General features: G+C 38.7%; 2 protein-coding genes and 1 long non-coding RNA gene across 12 annotated transcripts in view; 2 read left to right on the top strand and 1 right to left on the bottom strand.

The window, feature by feature from the left end:
• CHST9 (carbohydrate sulfotransferase 9) overlaps positions 1 to 18,622 on the top strand; it is a 93,016-nt gene that overhangs the window by 37,956 nt on the left and 36,438 nt on the right. The gene's annotated exons all lie outside the window — the stretch shown is intronic.
• AQP4 (aquaporin 4) overlaps positions 1 to 18,622 on the top strand; it is a 112,735-nt gene that overhangs the window by 30,235 nt on the left and 63,878 nt on the right. The window lies entirely within an intron of this gene.
• LOC128851180 (uncharacterized) lies at positions 2,463 to 17,907 on the bottom strand. Of its 2 annotated transcripts, none has more exons than XR_008448457.1 (3): positions 17,761 to 17,907; positions 8,389 to 8,543; positions 2,463 to 3,705 (listed from the first exon to the last, which is right to left on the bottom strand). It is a non-coding gene; the product is annotated as an uncharacterized LOC128851180 (long non-coding RNA). The 2 variants fall into 2 exon arrangements; XR_008448458.1 differs by having other exon boundaries at positions 8,324 to 8,543.

The following is an 18,622-nucleotide window of genomic DNA, read 5'->3' on the forward strand; positions in this document are numbered from 1 at the left end:
TTGTTGCCCCTCAGTAGCTGACATGCCCTCCTACAACATGTAAGGCCCCAGTATTTGGCTGCTATTAGACCTGGTGGTATCCTCTCCTGGAAAATGCTTTCTGTAAGATTTCTACCTCCACAACTGGCTATGGCCTTATCTTATGCTCCTTCCTCCGTTAACTGATGTTGCCTCTTTTACCTTTCAGTTTTCTCTTGAATCGATTTGGGACTTGTCTGAGACCAACAGCAGTACTGTCCCCTGTACCACTTAGTTGGTACCTCTCACCCCCTTGTGAACCTGTCACTTAGTGGCTCTGCAGCTCCTCAGCCATCACGGCTGGAGTGGGCAGCAGGAAGCTTGACAGGACCATCATGGAAGCGTAGCTCTGTTTGCCTTTGGTTCATCACCATCAAGCTTGTAGCTGATAACTGTCCATTTACATCAGAGCCCTAAATGATGGGACAAAATGCTGTTAAATTCTTCCTAGCATTACTTCTTGTGCCTTCTTGAATATGGAATTGGAAACCATTGATCCTTTTATCATCACTGATAGCTACCTGTTGCATGGCAGACATTAATTTTGTTGCCAAGTATTCAGTTTGTGTACCTGAGAATGTGGGCTGACCGTGTGGTCGTGACACAGACATACAGGCATGTCATTAGTTTTGGTTTCTTCATTTAAACAAACACCAAACCAGTCATTTTTTAAGGGTTTCCCTAACATGATCTCTAATGCTACTGCTAGTAAAGAGAGAAGAGTTCCTGATTATGAAACAGATACTATCCTTGTTCTTGAAGTCTGAGTCTCTTCTTTTTTGTATCACTGTAAATTGTGCCACTAAATTACCTAAGATGTTGCCTTTATTTCTCTGGTATTGCTGAATGAACTCTCTTTAGTCTCTGCCTGTAATCTATCCTAACTAAATGGTTATGCAAACAACTTTTCATGCTTTTACTTCTTTAAAAGAGCTTTTAGCAAAGACTGTTCACAGAACTAGTTTGACTTGTATCTCAGGTAATTATTTTCTAAGAATTACAACTTCTAATCAGTACAAGATATCTGTGCAGCTGTTTCCCAGCTTTACTGACCTAGTTTGAGTCAGCTGTGTTTGTTGGGGTCTTCTGCCCTTAAATAAATTTGTAGGTTTTTGGTTGAAAACCATCAAACAAGAGAAGAATGAAACTGAAGTCCCTATTTCTTTCTGGACTGCAGTTTCAAGGCAATATTCAGTTTGCTAATAAATCACAGTTTCAAGACTCTCAAAGAAGAGAGTCTTTCGTAGAGGGCTCTGTAAACATAAATGAGATCAGAAGTGATTATTTTCAGGGAAACTTCATTTTCCAAGTAGTCAACTTTAAGATAGAGTACAAGTAACAAAACAGCTGTGCACTACAATTTTGCAAATGTGTAATATTTTGTTGTATAATGGAGCTTTGAAATATAGTACACCTATGCAAGCAAAACAGTTCTGAAATTAAAAATGACTGATGTTTAAAAAACCTATATAAGGCTTCATGTTGACTAAAGCCAGATATGAAAATCTTTCTGGGCCATTCTCCGCAACCTGCTGTATTTGAATAGGTGGCTGCATTAATTGGCAATGAAAAAGACTTTGATGAAGTTTTATGCCCCCCAGAGTAATTACTAATGAAAGAGCAATCACATGTTTATTACACATTACCTATTCTAAATTTTCAGAAGCCATGTGTGACCTGGAATGTCTCCATCTCTTTTCTAACTCAACTGAGACGCCTCATAGGAGCCTCTTTTTGAAACTGCTCTGAATCTTAACTGAATTTTGCATCGCTGATGTGTGAAGCTGCATCCTTTCTGCCTTTTTGTGTGAATCATAGTTGTGGATCTTTTTTCTTGCAAAACTGAAAAGGGTGAGGAGTGGGATTTTTTTGCACTCTCAAGAGTGTGTTCATGTGTGCTTTGTATCTCTCTGCCCTCAACCTCAGCTGCCAAAACACATTAGCATGAATCTCTTTGACTAGCACGAAAGTGCTCTGCACTTCCATCACTGAAACAGGTGTCTCTGTGTTTCAATGGACAACCGCTGTGGTGCAAAATGCCCTTAAGGTCCCTCTGCTGTTGAGAAAGTATTGCACTAACCAGGTATTGACCTCACACTTCATGTGTCTTAAGTAGCAGGGGACAGAATTAGAGCTGCTCATTTCTTTATATCTGTTTGAGGGGCCACTGGATCTATTTGATGGTGTAACAATCATTAATCTTAACATTTTCGTGGTTGTGGAGGTCAATGACATTCACAGAAGTCTGAGCAAATCCATTTTGTTTACTGAATCCTGTTTAGCATATCCACAGTGTTCATGGATGACCTTGCAGAGTTTTCAGTTTCACAGATATCTGAAATGTTGAGTGTTTGTTTCTTTTTCCTTGGAGTAAGCAGAATTTTTTTATTTAATAAAAGGAAAAGAAGGGGGGGGGATAATAGAAGGTTAATACTGTGGTTCAAATTGCTTCTGCAGCCAATTCAGGCTGAACTCTGCTGTTTCTCTTCTCTCACTGCTTGCTAATCAGCATTTGCTTTATTATTCCTTGATTTCAACTGCTCCTGCACTGTATTCCCTTTTATATAAATGTATTATTTTCTAGATCAGTTACAATCGCAAGTATTTTTAATACCATGATTTTTGTATCATCTTGAGTCAGATCTCTTTTGTCTTCAGGTCTTCAGACTTCTTTCTCCTTTTTCCTCTCCACCTGTTTTCATTCATTTCTTTTGCTGAACACTTCCAATCATTTGCTCATGATCAGAGATTCTCTTAACTGGTCTATCACAACATCATTCTTCCACTACCAAGAAGTGAAGGTATTTTTTCATGGGAGACTCAATTGGCAGATATTGTTTCCTTTTCAGCTTACAACAATTTATTTTCTTTTTTTTCCCTTTGGCCATTTGAGAAGTGGCATCATATTACTGTAGCATGGCAGTGGTAGGTAGGTGTTGTCCTAGACTATTGGGCTGGGTTTGGGGAGTTTACTAGGGGTGTTTTGTTTGGATTTTTTTGAGGGGGGTGGGATCGAGTCTCAGCTTATTTTTTTTTGCTATGAAGATTTATTTTGACTCTACGAAAACATAATTAACAAAAAATACTCTGGCTGTACTTAGGAAGTCTTAAAATCTGGTGAGACCTGCAAAATTATGTAAAACCTACAGTTCTTAACTATTAGCCCTATTTAGTTGAGTAAATGTTCTGTGGAGAAAGTTGGCATGCATATTTAAAGTAGAGTGAGGTTCCCAATTCCTTTACTTTTGGCCTTTTTTGGTGACTTGATCTGCACTGTAGAGGATAACATCTCAAACCATTTCTACTATTTGCAGGTGCACAGGGGGATTTTGTGCATGTTAACTTAATAAGAAGGGGAAAATATAACAGGGAGCTCATAAAAAAGCCCTACCAGGGAACTGCAGAAACTAAGCTTAAGAACCTAACAACAAATAACAAAGAACAAGAAACGTGAATGAATGCTCATCAAGAGGCATAACAGAAAAAGGCATGAGAAGAACAGGCATGTGCAGAGCCAGACATGGACCTCAGAGCTCCTCAGTGGCAGAATCATGCATGCTTTGTATTCTTGCTTCCTCCATCTGCAGGAGATAGGTGCTCAGAGCTTGTGATGAGACTTGTGATTTACTGTAGTTGATTTTTTCCTTCTGTGGAGCTTGTGCTTATCTTGTGACACTTGAGTAGATCCTGAAATCGAGGGATTTTTCGTGTGGTTAAAGTTAAGGGAGTGCTGAAGCGCTCTGACTGGTTGATTTGTGTGTCTTCCTGCAGAACTGAGTTTTAGAACATGCAATTTATTAAGGTCAGAAGAGACAGATTTAGGAACAAAATTTGCTACAACTTGGCTTCTCTTTCTGGGCTTCTTTCCACAAACCTTATCCTCATTGTGCAGACATTTCTTTTCCCGTGGCAGGATCTATTTTTGAGAGTGTTTTGTGACTAACTGGAAGAGGTAGTGAAATTAGAACCATAAAAAGCAGGCAAATGATATATGCATAGAGAGGTGGAGTAAAGAAGATTATTTTCCTGAGCTTTAATAATGGAACAGTAAGCAATAAGACAAATAGGCTTAGAAAGGATAAATTCTAGCCAGATTGCTTTTTTACCTTTCTGATAAGATTACAAAATAAGCAGATGAAAGGCAAGTGATATAATACATGCATTTTAGTAAACCTTTTGATACCATCTCACCAAAGCATACACGAATAACTAATATGTGTTGGCTTGGGTGGACACATGGTCATACACACTGTAGAGGAGTTGAAGGACTGTAAATAATGAGTAGTAATGAATAATGATGAATTGAGACAGGGTGAATTATACTAATGAGGGTCTGCAGGAGTCAGGATTTAAGCCCGAGTTTTTATTCTTTAATGTCTTCATTACAGCATTTTTTCAGCATTCTGTTGATTTCCCCACCCCCCCCTTGTCAAAAATGCCAATGAGGCAGACAAGTAGAATATTATCACCTACTGGAATTAGCCCTGGGCAGAGGACTAAATCAAGTATTTATTAGAAATGTGGAGACCTTAGAAGTAAGGAAGCTAAAAAACACTTGTCTGTTTGTTTCAAGAGGAGGGACTGACCTTGCTACTAACGCTGTTAGCCATAGAAGGGTGTACTGAATAGTGGATTAAATGACCAGGTGACTGAGGAGTAGCAGCTGTGTTCAGCTGAGTTCCAGGAAGCCTTGTATTAAAGAGAGTTCAGTTTTCTGTCAGGGATGTGTCACAAGTTATTAAACAGCTTCCTAAAGAAATTACTTAAAGCTTTTCTGCTTGAGCGATCTCGTGCTACATTGGGGAAAAAAGCAATAAAATGTGCTGAGTGAGGCAAGATGGTATGAATAGCTTTTGTCTCTTTGTAGTCTTTGTCTACAGGTCTAACCTCCGTTTAGCTGGCCAACAGTGTTCTATATATCAAGAGCAACACCCACCCTGTCTCCCTGCCCCAAACAGTCCTGTTCTCCATATCAAGTCTGATGCCACTGGGTCTGACATCCTGTAGCAGAGCCAGATATTTGGTGGTCTTCCCCTGGTGTTGACACTTTATTTCTTGAAGACATGGAATGAAACTGAAAATGTCAGCACATAGTTAGTATTTCATACGTGTTCTCTGCAGCACAGCAAAATGTTCAGCTGTGTTATGAAGAATGACCAGGAAATAGTTTAGGCTGAATAACCAGTTCTCGGGTGCTGTTGCTCGAAGTGTTTAACACTATTATAGCAGAACGTCTACAAAGTGATCTCATACTAAATGCCATCAAAACAAACAGGAATGGATTAGGCCTGCTCTGAATTATTTTGCCAGGTTATTTTCAGTGAAACGTGCTTTTCTTGTTAAAATCAGCATTGATGGAAAATTGGGGTTTTTTTTTTGACAGATTGCCACCAATGTTGAAATAATTATTTCGATTTTTATGGAACTTGTTTGTGTCTCGTACATATTATTAGGCAATAGCTAATAATTCCCTTATAAATAACAATGCATAGCATAAGGTGAAAATGGGTTACACATGGTCTAGATAAAAGCCTGTGTGAATCTGTCAATGATTCAATAATCAATGCAGTACTGGCTTTTTCCACTAAGTCTGTCACTTCTGTGTTGTAATGAAAGGTTATCACATGCACTTATAAACATGTACAACTGCAACTGATGTGTCGTGAAATAATGGAAAACTGCAGTTAGCAATAAAAGTTTTCTTTAGATTGTCATTCAAGATACCATGGAAACATTTTTTATTTCTCCTCAGTTTCCATACCCAGAAACCACCTTGTTTAGAGTTTCCTCTGTAGATGAAATTATGTATTTCAACTTGTTCCAAAGTGACTGTCTTATTTAAGCTGGTATATAGAATATCTGATCTATGCAATGGGAATTAAACAAGAGTATCAAAGGACATGACAATAGCAATATTCTGTCCTGAATTTAACAAGAAAAACGGGGAAGCCACTTGCTGCAGAAATCTGAATTGGTAAATGCAGGCTTTCAATTCCCTAAGCATCTTGAGGAAGGTTTATTATTACAAAATTCATCAAACTAATTTTGCTATCTGTTTCATGTGGCAGTTCTGATATGTATATCAGCCTGAATAGCAAATATGAATCCTGTATGCAGGCAGTAAGCAATTAATAGCACTTCTGTACTAAAAGTTTAGGAAACATGGTTAATAACTTTTCTGTCGTGATGAAGCATTGCAGATTCTTTCTGTCACTTCTGGTAATTAAGCCTGTGTGAGATGTAATTAAGCCCTATTATATGTTTCACACTGCTGCTGCTGGTTGTCTTAAATCTAAATCTAAGCTAAAAGAAAAACAAAACTGTTTTCCTCCACACTTTTTAGATTGAGTTGGAGCAGACTTAACACAAACTATTATGAAATTAATCAGGTGAAAATATAGCTTTACTTTTGTGTGTAGCTTCAGTTTAGAAAGATGAAGAAAATACAATTGGAATATTAAAAGTTGTGAATTCCATATAGGTTATGCATGACTGTAATGCCACAAGGAAACTAAACTGGCAGACTGTGACAGCTGTTTTGTATTCAAAGTATATCTGGAAGTACTGTACACTCTTACAATTCCAATTGTGAAGCAAATTATTTGTTTTGTGATAGCCTACATTGGCACCGTTAGAAGCAGTTGTTCAATGACTTTGTAATGTAGACATCTTGGTGTCTAATCCAGTGAATTAGCATGAACATTTTGCTTTATTTTTCATGGATATTAAGCCAATTATCATCCACTGTCGTATCACTGGCAGAGATGTTGTCCTGCTCTACATCTAACCCTTGCACCACTTTGAATTCAGGAGGAAATGGCAACCATCTCTTAGAAATTTGGTACTGCAGTGTGTTGTCTATGATGCTGTTCATGCTGGTTTTTTAGAAAAAAAGCTGAAGTTTTTTTTTCTAAAGAAACTAAAGTATACATTAATGCAGAGGCTGGTTCTTTCTCTCTTTAGGGCTAGAGAAGTTTATGAATGAGATGCAATTTGAGATCAGCTGGAGTTGTGTCATATAAATGGTAGTGGTCCTTGTGAACTACCTGTTTTCTTGACAGTGCTTTGGAAAATGTCCTCTCAGTTCAGACTTAAGTAAAAGGAACTGGTTATTTCTTGAACTAAAACTATGAGAGCAAATAGAATATGTTTTTATGTTAGTGCAGAGCCAAGCCCAGTGTAGGGCCACAGCTCTGATGAGTGTCATGGCTCTGGTGTACACTTTTCACCTGATCTGCTTTTGGTCATTTGGAAGGTGCCTTCCCTGGACATCCTTGAATTATCTCCTTCCTTGAAGAGTATGCTGCAAAGCCCTGGCCAGAAATAGCTTCTCCCATTCAGCCCCACAAACTGTTCTCTCCCAACTAACTTGTATGTTTCAGTACATCAATCAAATGGACCCTTTTACCTGTCCTGCCCCATCTTCCTTTACATTAAAACCAGGTTTGGAAATGCTAGGTTTATGTGGTGACTAGCAGGTTTTCCCAAAGCAAAAAAAAGAGTTTATTCAGAGAAGGGAAGACATAAATAAGTGACATGTATGCTTAGTCAAGAGCAGGTCACTTGTCTTATACAGGGGGAGAATCAATTAATGCATATGAAGTAATGCATGTCTTTATTGTAGATGACTCTGTATATGGTATACAGTCTGCCTTTTCTAATATCAGTATCACCATCCTCTGCTGATCACTTATTTCTGCAGTAGCTCATTTCCTCTAACCACTTAGGTGGTACTGCAATTACTAACAAGCCCATGCAGATAGGTATAACACTTCTTATAGAATTAGTGCAGTAATCTTCATATGTTTGGTGATTCCATAGCATCTGTCACTTTATGCCCCTAGCCATACTGTATCGGGAGTGCTTAAAAATAATACTGGAAAATGTGTTTTATCGGGAAGCTACTAGATGTACAGATTTACCGTAATTTTTTCCAAGCTATGAAATGAGGATATAGGATAAATAATGCAGTAAAATGAGAATAATCAGGTAAAATTATACCCTTGATACATAGAAGCATGAAGCTAAAAAATTAAGTATAATACCAAAAGATTATTTGAGGGTAATACTAAATGCTGTTTTATACATTTAAATATAGTGAATATCTGCTTCAGCAGTGGGAAATGAGTTAAAATTATACAGCTGCACTAATACTTTAGATTATAATTGAGCTTTCACTGCAGTCAGTTTGGTTTTCTATTTTGTGTGTTTTCTTTTTAAATATTCATTAGTTGAGGAAATTAGAGAACAAAAAGAAGCAGGTAAGATGCTGTATTTTTCTTGTGTCCCTCTAAGTGCTTTATACCTTTAATGCCAGTGTTTTTATTTTGAATCCTGTAGCATCATCCATTCCCAGCTCAGTAACCGTACCTCTGTGATTTTGCCATTCTTATCTTGTTGGGCTCCAGCCTGCGTGCTTTCTCACATCCCTGCCTCACAGCTTTGTGGTTTCCTCAGAAATCTGAGTCAAAGTAGCAGAGTGGTGCTGTACCAGCCTTGAGCCTGAGGTCACAGGCAGATGGACCCTAAGGAGAAGAGTAGAAAAACATCTTTTCAGGCCTTGATTCTCATGTTGCTAAAATACAAGTAAGCACAGAGCCCTAGAGCAAGTCAGGGATCTTTCTAACAGAATAGTCTCCTTCAGAAAGAAATGCTGATCCCGTGCATTTGTGAAACTGTGTGAGAAAGAACATTTCAAATGAATTTTCTGTTTAAATTTGTTTCTTTGGAGAACTTTATTGACCTTATTATTTTGTCATCTTCTGAATAAAAAGACCATTTCTTTTGTTCAGAGTCCACAACCTAAGAAAAAGGACAAAATGTTTTGAAATTATTTGGACATTTCAGCTAAGCAAAGTGCTAATTTTTTTTGGTAGTTATAAGATCAATCTTAGGTTTTTCTTTCTAATTCAGAGCAGAGAAGTTTTTGAAAAAAACGCAGAAATTTTCCCAGGATAGGAAGAGCGCATTTTAGCTCTCAAGGCAACTGATAATTAGGAAAATTCTTGAAAATAATACAATTTTTTTAAAAATAAATGAACATGCAGAATCTGGATTTTTGTCTAGCAGGTGAGAGGTAGATTAAAGACAAATTTTTATGCTACCTTAAAGAGAAAGGAAGAAGATAGGGCAAGTGTATGCAAACTCCAGAGCTATGAGGCTCAGAAAGAGAGGGTTCTTTCTTATGATGATGATGGAAAGACAAAAAGCCAGCTGCGTCTGTGCCCATTTTCATATTAGAGCTTCATCCCACAGCATTTCTGTCCAGTGTCTTGTCTTTTTTATGGGTTTGAGTATTTGTTCTCTTTTTGCGAATTGAATTATGCTTTCAGGCTTACTTACATAAGGAAGAAGAAGAATAACACAGGGAAAACTGGGTCACCATGAGCCTGTTTGTGGTACAGAGACAGAAAATTGGGAAGATAGAAATGGGCAAAAAGGAGGATTAACAGATTGGATCTGGAGTCATGCCCAGCATTTCCCATCCAGGGGTGTGGAATTGCTTGAGCTTGTCTGTGCTGAGCTGACCCAGCAAGGCCCATGGCCGGAGGGGGACAAATTGGTATTTTCAAAAGGAAGTGTCTGTGATGGGGCTGCTGATGTGCAGATAAAATCATGTAGCACAATGCCTAAAGCAGCCTTCCTTTCAGGGGAAAAGTGAACCATTTGTGATTACATAAATATTATGGGATCTATTTCAAATCATGAACAAAGTCTATAAAGACTGCAGGTGAGATTTTAGGTGGGGTTGTGCTGTGTATCATTCCTGCATAGACAACTTTGCATTTACACATACTTGTTTCATGAAAAGATATCCTGTTATTACCTTTTTCAAATAAAGCAAAATGGGTTATTTCTCAGAGGTCTTCAGAATCAACTATTTATGTTTTGAGTCTCCAAAATCAGGAAAGTTGTACACTGTCAGTGGAAAAATACACCCATTATACTACTTTCAGGAGTGTTACCAGCCCAGATGTAATCTAGGCAGGTTTGGAAACTAGTCTTCAAAGCCATCCTCATATTTTTGCAATCTATGTGCATTGAAAGCTACCTGTCAATGAGTCTGCTTCTTAAAATGAGGATGCTAATACTAATGCAATTTACTTGTCTTATTTAAAATAAATCTAAAGATATTTTAATTTCTTTAATAATAATATTTTTTGAAAGGTACCCATTAAAGATCAAGTGCTAGTGTCTGCTTGGAAGAAACTAGGACCATTTGCATTAGAATCATAGAATTATTTGGGTTGGAAGGGATCTTAAGGAGTATGTAGTTCCAAAGCCCCTGCCACAGTCAGGGACACCTCCCACTAGACCACTGGGCTCTTCCCCATTCCAGCCTGGCACTGAACACTTGCACAGAGGGGGCATCCGCAACTTCCCTGAGCAATTTGTTTCAGTGTCTCACCATTGTCATCGTGAAGAAATTTCTTCCTGATGCCTAATCTAAATCTTCCCACTTCCAATTTAAAGCCAGTCCCCCCTGCCCTGTTACTACATGCCTTTGTAAACAGTCCCTCCCCAGCTTTCTTGTAGGCCCCCTTCAGATACTGTAAAGCTGTTATAAGGTCTCCTCAGAGCCTTCTCTTCTCCAGACTGAACAACCCCAAATCTCTCAGCCTGTCCTCATAGAGGTAACCCAGCCCTCTGATCATCTTTGTAGCCTTCCTCTGGACCCATTCCAGCAGTTCTGTATCCTTCCTATGTATTCCAGAACAGGACACAACACTCCAAGTTTGGGGTCTCACAGGAGCAAAGTAGAAGGGGAGAATCACCTTCCTTGACCCACTGGCCATGCTTCTTTTCATGCAGCCCAGAATGCGGTTGGCCTTTTGGGCTGCGAGTACACATTGCCAGCTCGTGTCAAGCTCCTCACCAACCAGCACCCCCAAGTCCTTCTCCATAAGGCATCAAGATTAGCATCAAGACAGTTTCTTAAATTAGATTCTGGGCTCTCTGCACCCTTTTCAAGCTTGGAAAAGGCACTTATTCCTGATATTAGGACATCAATTTTCTCATATTCCTCCTACATTTGGCCCACAAGCTGTGCCCCAAAGAGTGATATTCTCAGGATAGTGTCAGAGAATTAGGATGCTTGGACTCATGCAGTGGGAAAAGCTCTTCTTGGTGGAGGGGACTTCATGCTGAGCTTTCCTCCTCTGTCATGTAGGTCCTGAGGCTGGAGGCCAGGTTGTTTTTCTCTGCTGGGTTCCTGCTAGGTAAAGGGATTAGATGTAGTTGTGTTTTATGTTGGTGCTAATGAAGGGAAAGGTACAAAAGCAGGGGAAAGTCTACATTTGAGTGCTATGTGAGGAGGCCCCTGACTCTTTTCCATGGCTGATACCCAGTTAACAGAGTCCAGGTGAACACAGACTGACCTGACAGGAGTGCATCAGTCCCCACATCCCTTCATCTGGTCTTGGCAATTCACACACAGTCTTGCTTATCTGAACAGTTTCCCAGCCAAGGGAGACTCTCTGTCTAGGTAGCTGAAAATACTGTGCAGGAAAAATCTGTTTAGGTCATGTAGCCTCGCATCACTCAGGTGCAGTGTGTCAAGGATGCGTGCCACTCTGTGCTACCAATCTTTGCCCTTCGAGAAAAGCAGGAGACTGCCCAAGCCAGACCTGTAGTTGAACTCATAAACATCAACTTACAAACTCAAAATTAGGAAATATAGCTAGAGCATTATTCAGAAACATTGGGAAATTATTAGGAAATTGCTGACACATTGGGGTGTATTTATTTAATATTGCCATTCCTTCTTATCAGAAGGAAGGAAAACTTTTTACTGCTTTATTTTAACAGCTGTATTCTGAGATTACATGGTACAGGTCTCTGTCTGCCTCTAATGGCTGAAACACACAGCAGTTTGTAAGTATATCTCAAGGTAACATAGATGAATTTATTTTGTTTAAAACGTGGCTCTGGAAAACCAGTTATTTTATTAGATGCCCCCTTCTTAATAGCTTGTGCCCCTGGGATCACATTGGAGAAGCAGCATCCTAAAATTCTTATGTTGGGTGAAGAATTTCTCCATCAGACTAGTAAAAGTGACAGCATGTTTTCCTCCTCATCACATTGACCTCTTTCTTCTGTATCCAAATATAACTGTTCATACTTTTTTGAGTTAAATTATGCACAAGTACAGCAAAACACTATTCTGAGTTTTTTCATGCATAGTTATTTTTTGATTAGTACTTAGGATGTCTTCCCGCTTGGGTATTTACAAGTTGATTAAATGCCTTGGTTACCTGCTTGGGTAGCAGTTATTATAAAGTTGCAGCATTTTGGAGGGAAAGGGGTTCTTGTTTCTTTCTAAAACTCTCACAATGCTGTAGAAATGTGGGAACCTTGGCTGCAGTGATAAGGCAGGTGCTGACATCAGCTTTTCTTTTCAGCACTTTCCTGCTTGGGACCTGAACTCCACCACCCCGCATTGGCTGGGCTGTAGTTGTGTTGGGCAATGCCACTACTCGGAAGTATCTATACCTTATAGGTATAGTAGTATAGGATTGAAAGGAAAGAGTGGGCATGAGGCAGTGAAGAGGCATTTAAAAGACCAACCTGCTGGCAGTTGTTACAAAATATACTCTACTCTCGAAGTGCCAGTTCAGTCACCTGCCCCTAACTAAGAAATCCATAAACGAAAACGTGCATTAGAAATTTCACCTTCTGCTTTCCAGGCTCGAGAAAGCCTCAGCCCTCCTACCTACCAGCACCAGCAGTTCCACACTTTTATTTTCTAAGGAAGCTAGAAATTGTCTCTCCTTGCAATATATATAGAAATATATAGTCATTGCTGTTTAAAAGGAGCAAATATATTAGAAATAAGTCTCAGATTTGAGAAGGTTTTATCTTGCTGCCCTGGATTTCTTGTTGGGTGCCACATTGGGCTATCTGAGACTGTCTCTGTGTACTTCAGCTTTGCAAGACTCTGATTTTTATTTTTGCTTTTTAATTTCTCACTATTCTGTAGAATAGATGTCCCTTCCACTGTCTATACAGCCTGGTATCAATATTCCATACATTATTAGTATATGTATATTGTTGAAGACAGAAGTTCGAGAAGTGCTACTACTCCCCTTGCTGGTATGTTGTAGTCATGGCACTTAGATATTTATCAGGCTTTCCAGTGGTAAACTGCTTGCTGTTTGAATTCACAAGGATGATTTTACAGAGAGACAGAATAAAAGTAAAGAATATAGGTTTTTTGTCTCTGTTCTTGACTGTGTGAATATTAAATGACTAGAATGACTTCCACCTTTTTTTTTTTATTTATTTATGCAGGCATAGGCCTTGGGCATATGTAGGCTTGTCAGCATATTTTTATTGGTAGTTGGAGCTATTTAAGCATGGCATTGTAACTATTTTAGCTGTTTTGTTTTTCAGAACTATTTATTCTCGTGAACGAAAAGTCGAAAGATATTTTGGTAAAGATTTACTGATATTTCTGTATTAAGGAATAATAATTAATTTTCCAAAACTTAAAAGATGGAATTGTTTAACGTGGTAACTGTGGTGTTTTTTCTGGTCCCATATGGCTGATGAGAGCAAGTGTTGGCACAGCCTCACTTTCAGGTAGAATCAATTCTTCAACATGTAAATAGAAAAGCGTGTACAGCTCTTTTGCCTCACTGTACAAATTATGAAAATATTAATTTACAGAGAATAAATGATAAAGGAGTTAGACCAGATTTTTAGGAAAATTGATATCTTTACAAGGACTTTGCTGGGTTTTTTCTTTCAATTTTAGACCTTGAAAAAAGGTAACAGAAACAACGTAGAGTTGTGTTTCAGGAATTCATCAGCTGCAGACCAGAATAATGGTCTCCGCCTGCATGTGATGTTGCACTGGAATAACTTTCACATGATTTTATGTAAGCAGAACATAATTTGGTTGCTTGTTTGCCCAGCCGTAATGGGCTGCACAGAGCCAGACAGAAAATTTGCTGAGTACAGTTATCTGGTCTCCAGCAGGTGGCTAAAAGTAGATTGTGAAGGAAGAATGCAGGAATAAAGCAAAAAAATGTGATCCCTTTGGCCAAGGCTCTCCCAGTTTCACTTAAGTAATGTTCTAATGAGATTTCAGAATAACTTGAAAAAAATACATATTTTTATGCTTGTTCTTTGGAGGGCAAAGCATGGAGGAAATCTGGTGGTATCTCTGGGGATGGCACTGCAACATGGCAGGGTTTTAGGAAAGGCGGAGGCAGCTGCACCTTCAAAGCGCCCGTGCCCTGGGCAGTGCTGTAATGTATACAGTGAGACAATACGTATGGGCGTTACAACATAAAACCTAGTCTCGCACGGTGTTTCCCATGGGAATTTCTATAGATTGGTGTGATTTTTTTCATTTCTCAGAGTACAGCAGTGTGGAGCCCCAGTGGGCCACTAAAATGCACCAAGAACAGGGAAACGTACTTTGTCCACACTCAGCTCTGTGAATAAAATCAAATCAGATGCAATGTAGAGTAATGGTAGACCAGAGTCAGAGCTTGTGATGTGTGCACCTCTGACTTCTGAATATTGACTCTGAGATGTAAAATCTAAATCTCAGCCAGTAATTTTCATTGTAATAAACCAATCCCTTTCATTTAGGGTGCTTTGTCTCCTTTCATATAGGCTTCCCAGATGAGGTGTCCTGACCATGTAGGGGCTGTGGAGCTGCTTGGCAAGGAACTTGTGGTGAAACTGGGTAAACAAGGAGGGAAAGACTGTCACCCCCATCCTGTCATCTGTAACCTCACTAAAAAGTCCTGCAGGATACATGGCTTTTACTGCACTTTTTGCTATCAGCAGTGGATTTATCTCTGTGAGGACCTGACCTAAAGCCCATTTGCAAGAGAGTCTGCTCTTTATGCCAGTTTAAGAGCAGGAACTACATTTTCAAAGTATATGGCTAAAATATGAGTTGAGATATTTTTTGTTTTTCTTCCTGGCTTTGTATGGCATACTGGAAAAAAAACATTTGAGAGATCTGTGTCTGCAGAGGTTCCTGTTTGAGTGGGCTACATTGCTTTTTTTAAAAAAAACTTTTTTTAATTAAAGCCCCTGAGGCTCAGTGTGGCTAGTTGAAGGCACTATGGGATTGTAATCTAGAAACACAGAACTAATTTCCTTGTTTTACTTTTAAATTAGGGGCTTTTTCTGTTAACTAAAATTGAAATGTTTCAATTATGAATAATGCCAGGAAGAACTAGCACACTTGAGTGGGTTTAATGAATTGCGTGTGTTCTTGCTGCTTTGTGAACGTGTGCATGGCAGTGAAGTTTCTGAGATCTGTCACTTAATATATACTGAAATGCATGTTTTATTTATGATGTATTAATTTTAACTATCCTAGCTTTTTTGTTTTATGAGCAGGGTTTCTGTAGAGCCCTAAGATCATTTTAATATGTTCAGAAGAAATTTCCAAAGACACTGAACTGCAGAGCTTTATGTCTCATGAAAGTGTAAGAGTAGCATGTTTCTTGTCTACATTTATTAGCCTTAAGAAGGCACTGGATTTTTCTGTCATGACTGAGAAAATACTAAAGGGTGGTTTGTTCCTTCGCCTGGATAGATAGTCTGCATTTACAGTCTTTGGTATTATTGTAGCAATTCCTACCAATAGTAGCCAATTTTGAATATAAGCAAATAGACATCAATGTAAGTGCTCTGCTAAAACCTGAGAATAGGTACTAATGATAAAACCGTATGCTTTTTCAGCAGTAATCTGAAAGATCGAATTGCAGTTTAGAGGATCTTAGTACTTAGTAAGCAAAATTTCCTTAGGAGGTTTGAACTTACTTCAGTGCTTGTTTATGTTGACTACATTTGAGCAATTTGTCTCATTTGCGGTGTCTTTTTTGTTTTATGAGCTGTTCTTTATCTTCTGTAAGAAATTGCTTACTGAAAAGATGTATTTTAAGCCTTCAATTTAATGTTCCAGAAGAATATAGAAGTACTTTTGAATAAAACCCCAGTTTTACAGCAACTTGTGAGCACACACGTGAACTGTTTTTCTAGCTAACATCATTGACTATAATCTGCAAAGACAGTGAGGGCATCAAACAAAATTAATGCAGTGAGGTTATTACTTCTTTAGAAAAACTGGAAAATATAATTAATGTTCTATAAGTATGGAGACAAAAAGTATGTTTTCACTGAAGTAGCTTTAAAAAGCTACGTTAAAAAAATGCATAGTAGACAATGGTATTACTTAAATTAGTCACTGTTGGTCTTTTATAAAACGACACAGAGCTGTTTTACAAACTGAAGTACAGTTGTCACTGTGAGATTTTCCACATTAAAAAAGCCAAAGACAACATTTGAAAAAAAATGGGAGAACTCCTATTTACAGAAGAGCAATGATTAGTTTTGAAATAGCAAACAAATCTAGTCACAGTCTGCCGGGGGAGGGGAGAGGGTTTGTGTACATGTATAAATACATCTATATGTTATTTTCTTCTATATTAAGAATAGTCTGTGACTCTTTCATTTTCACCTTAATGAGTAGCAGTACAAAGTAAAGACGATGGTGTCTTTTCTGGGATATCTCTAATTTCATAAATTAAAAAAGTTTAAGGGATGAAAAAAAATTGAATTTTCGCCTTTGGAGGTGCTTTTTATTTCCGAAGAGGTCATTCGTAAGCCAGGCTTTCCTAAGTGCATGTTTTCCACTTACATGTTTGGAGAAGATAACTGAGCAGTTGAAGCTATGCAGGCACCCTTTAAAGCTGACTATGCAACTCTTACGTTCTAGGAATATCCACACTGACTTTGATAGAACCTGTCAAGGAAAAGACTGAAGCATTTGGAGTCATGTTTCAAAGAAGTAAGGCTGATTTTAGGCTAACGCTGTGATTTATTTATTTTTTTTCCTTGACATAGTTTGGTTGGCTGTTCTGCTTCATTTCCCATAAAATTAAAAAAAAAAAAAAAAAGGCAAACCACAAAACCAAACGTTTCAGATATTGAGAGCCAAAACTTTGTAAAGCTTGGAAGTGGCTATGAAAGTTATTTGGAGTTGGACTTCGTCACTAGAGGGCACTTAGTCACACAAAATTAGCTGCGTTTGGGTTGGGGCTTTTTGTAAAAGCTTCCTGCTTTAAAATATCTTCTAAAAATATCTGTTCATTTTAATTGGTTCAAGAGTATACACGTAGAGCCATAAATATCTGCAAAAACAGAAGAGTTTCAGGGTAGTGATCTGCAGTGAAATATTTCCTCTGGGACAGGAGGATAAGGGCTGAGGAGGAGGCTGCAGTGTACAAGACACTTAGTGCAAAAAACCACTTAGGCTACAAATATACTGAAAGAATGCTCAATTATTATTAATTTAATTAATAAAACATGAAGTGGAACAAATGATCATATTTAGCAGTGGAGAGGAGGGAATAATCACAAACACAGATACACTTCTTGAGTATCGAAATCTGCCTGGTATGATTTTATAAATGCAAAAACTCCATTAAAAACAAACAAAACCTGAGCATTTGTTTAACACATACCAGTCATGAAGTACCTAAGATACCAAAGGAGTGCACTTTCATAAAAGAGTTTAAAATACTTGACATTGTTGCATACCATGTAGATATATTATGCTCCGCTGGTTTGTTTTGTTGGACCCCACTTTACCCCAGTGATCTTTTGACTAGATGCTTAATGTTCGCTGGTAGCCTGGCTACACACAGGCACATTGGAAGCTCCCAGTATACCAGTAAAGCTGTCTTTGTAGAAATAACACATTTTACTTACTGGCTGCATGGTTATGAGAATTTGCTGTAAGACCTCTTTTCTCTGTACCCCTCTGATGGATGAACAATCACAGTGGGCTGGAGGGTGAACCAAGGGATGTTCCGTGCAAGTGGGGTTTGCTGTATTTTTCCTGGCTGTTACTGCCAATCACAACGAGTAGAGAAGGCACTCAGGGACCGTGTCTGCCAGGCCAGCTTAATGCTGAGGCATGCAGAATGCAAGCGTTAGTTTACACATACTTTCAGCAAGCATGGCATGCAGTCAAAGTGTATCTGTTTGTCAGCGTTGTTCTCAGCTTCTGACCAAAGCTTGCCATAGACGGCCTCAGTCTGGTTTTATTTGATCTTATTTTAGCTACTATGGGCAGCCTGGCAGGTTAGTTAGCAAATTAATCAGCCCTAGTGAGAGAGTGGAGCCAGGGCTGAATATTCCAAGGGTGAACCTGAATGAGTCTAGAAATGGGAAGGGTTGGTCACTGCCAGACCACTGGTGACAGAGCTTGGTAAGAAGAAGCAGCAGCAGAGACAAGGACCTAACATGCTGGAAGGATATGTTTGATTTGTTCTTTTAAACTGATTTGCCTCAGATTAAGTCCTTGTTGGAAGCATATTGAAGCTTGGGAATTCAGGCAGTTTTGAAAACACAGGTTCAAGTAGCTATGTGTCTTAAGTGAGCATTTATATTTCCCTATATCTCCTGCCTCACATGGAGGGAATGCTACTGTGGTGCAATTTGAAAGACCTGCAGGTGCGATTGTAACAGCTTTGCCATGATTTCTTGTATCTTTTCTGTTTTAAAGCTGTTGCTCATGATTAATGGACAGGTGTACCCACAACTACAGCACGGTCTTTTCATTCATAGA

The sequence above is a fragment of the Cuculus canorus genome, chromosome 2, assembly GCF_017976375.1.
Source record: "Cuculus canorus isolate bCucCan1 chromosome 2, bCucCan1.pri, whole genome shotgun sequence".
Taxonomy (NCBI): Eukaryota; Metazoa; Chordata; class Aves; order Cuculiformes; family Cuculidae; genus Cuculus; species Cuculus canorus.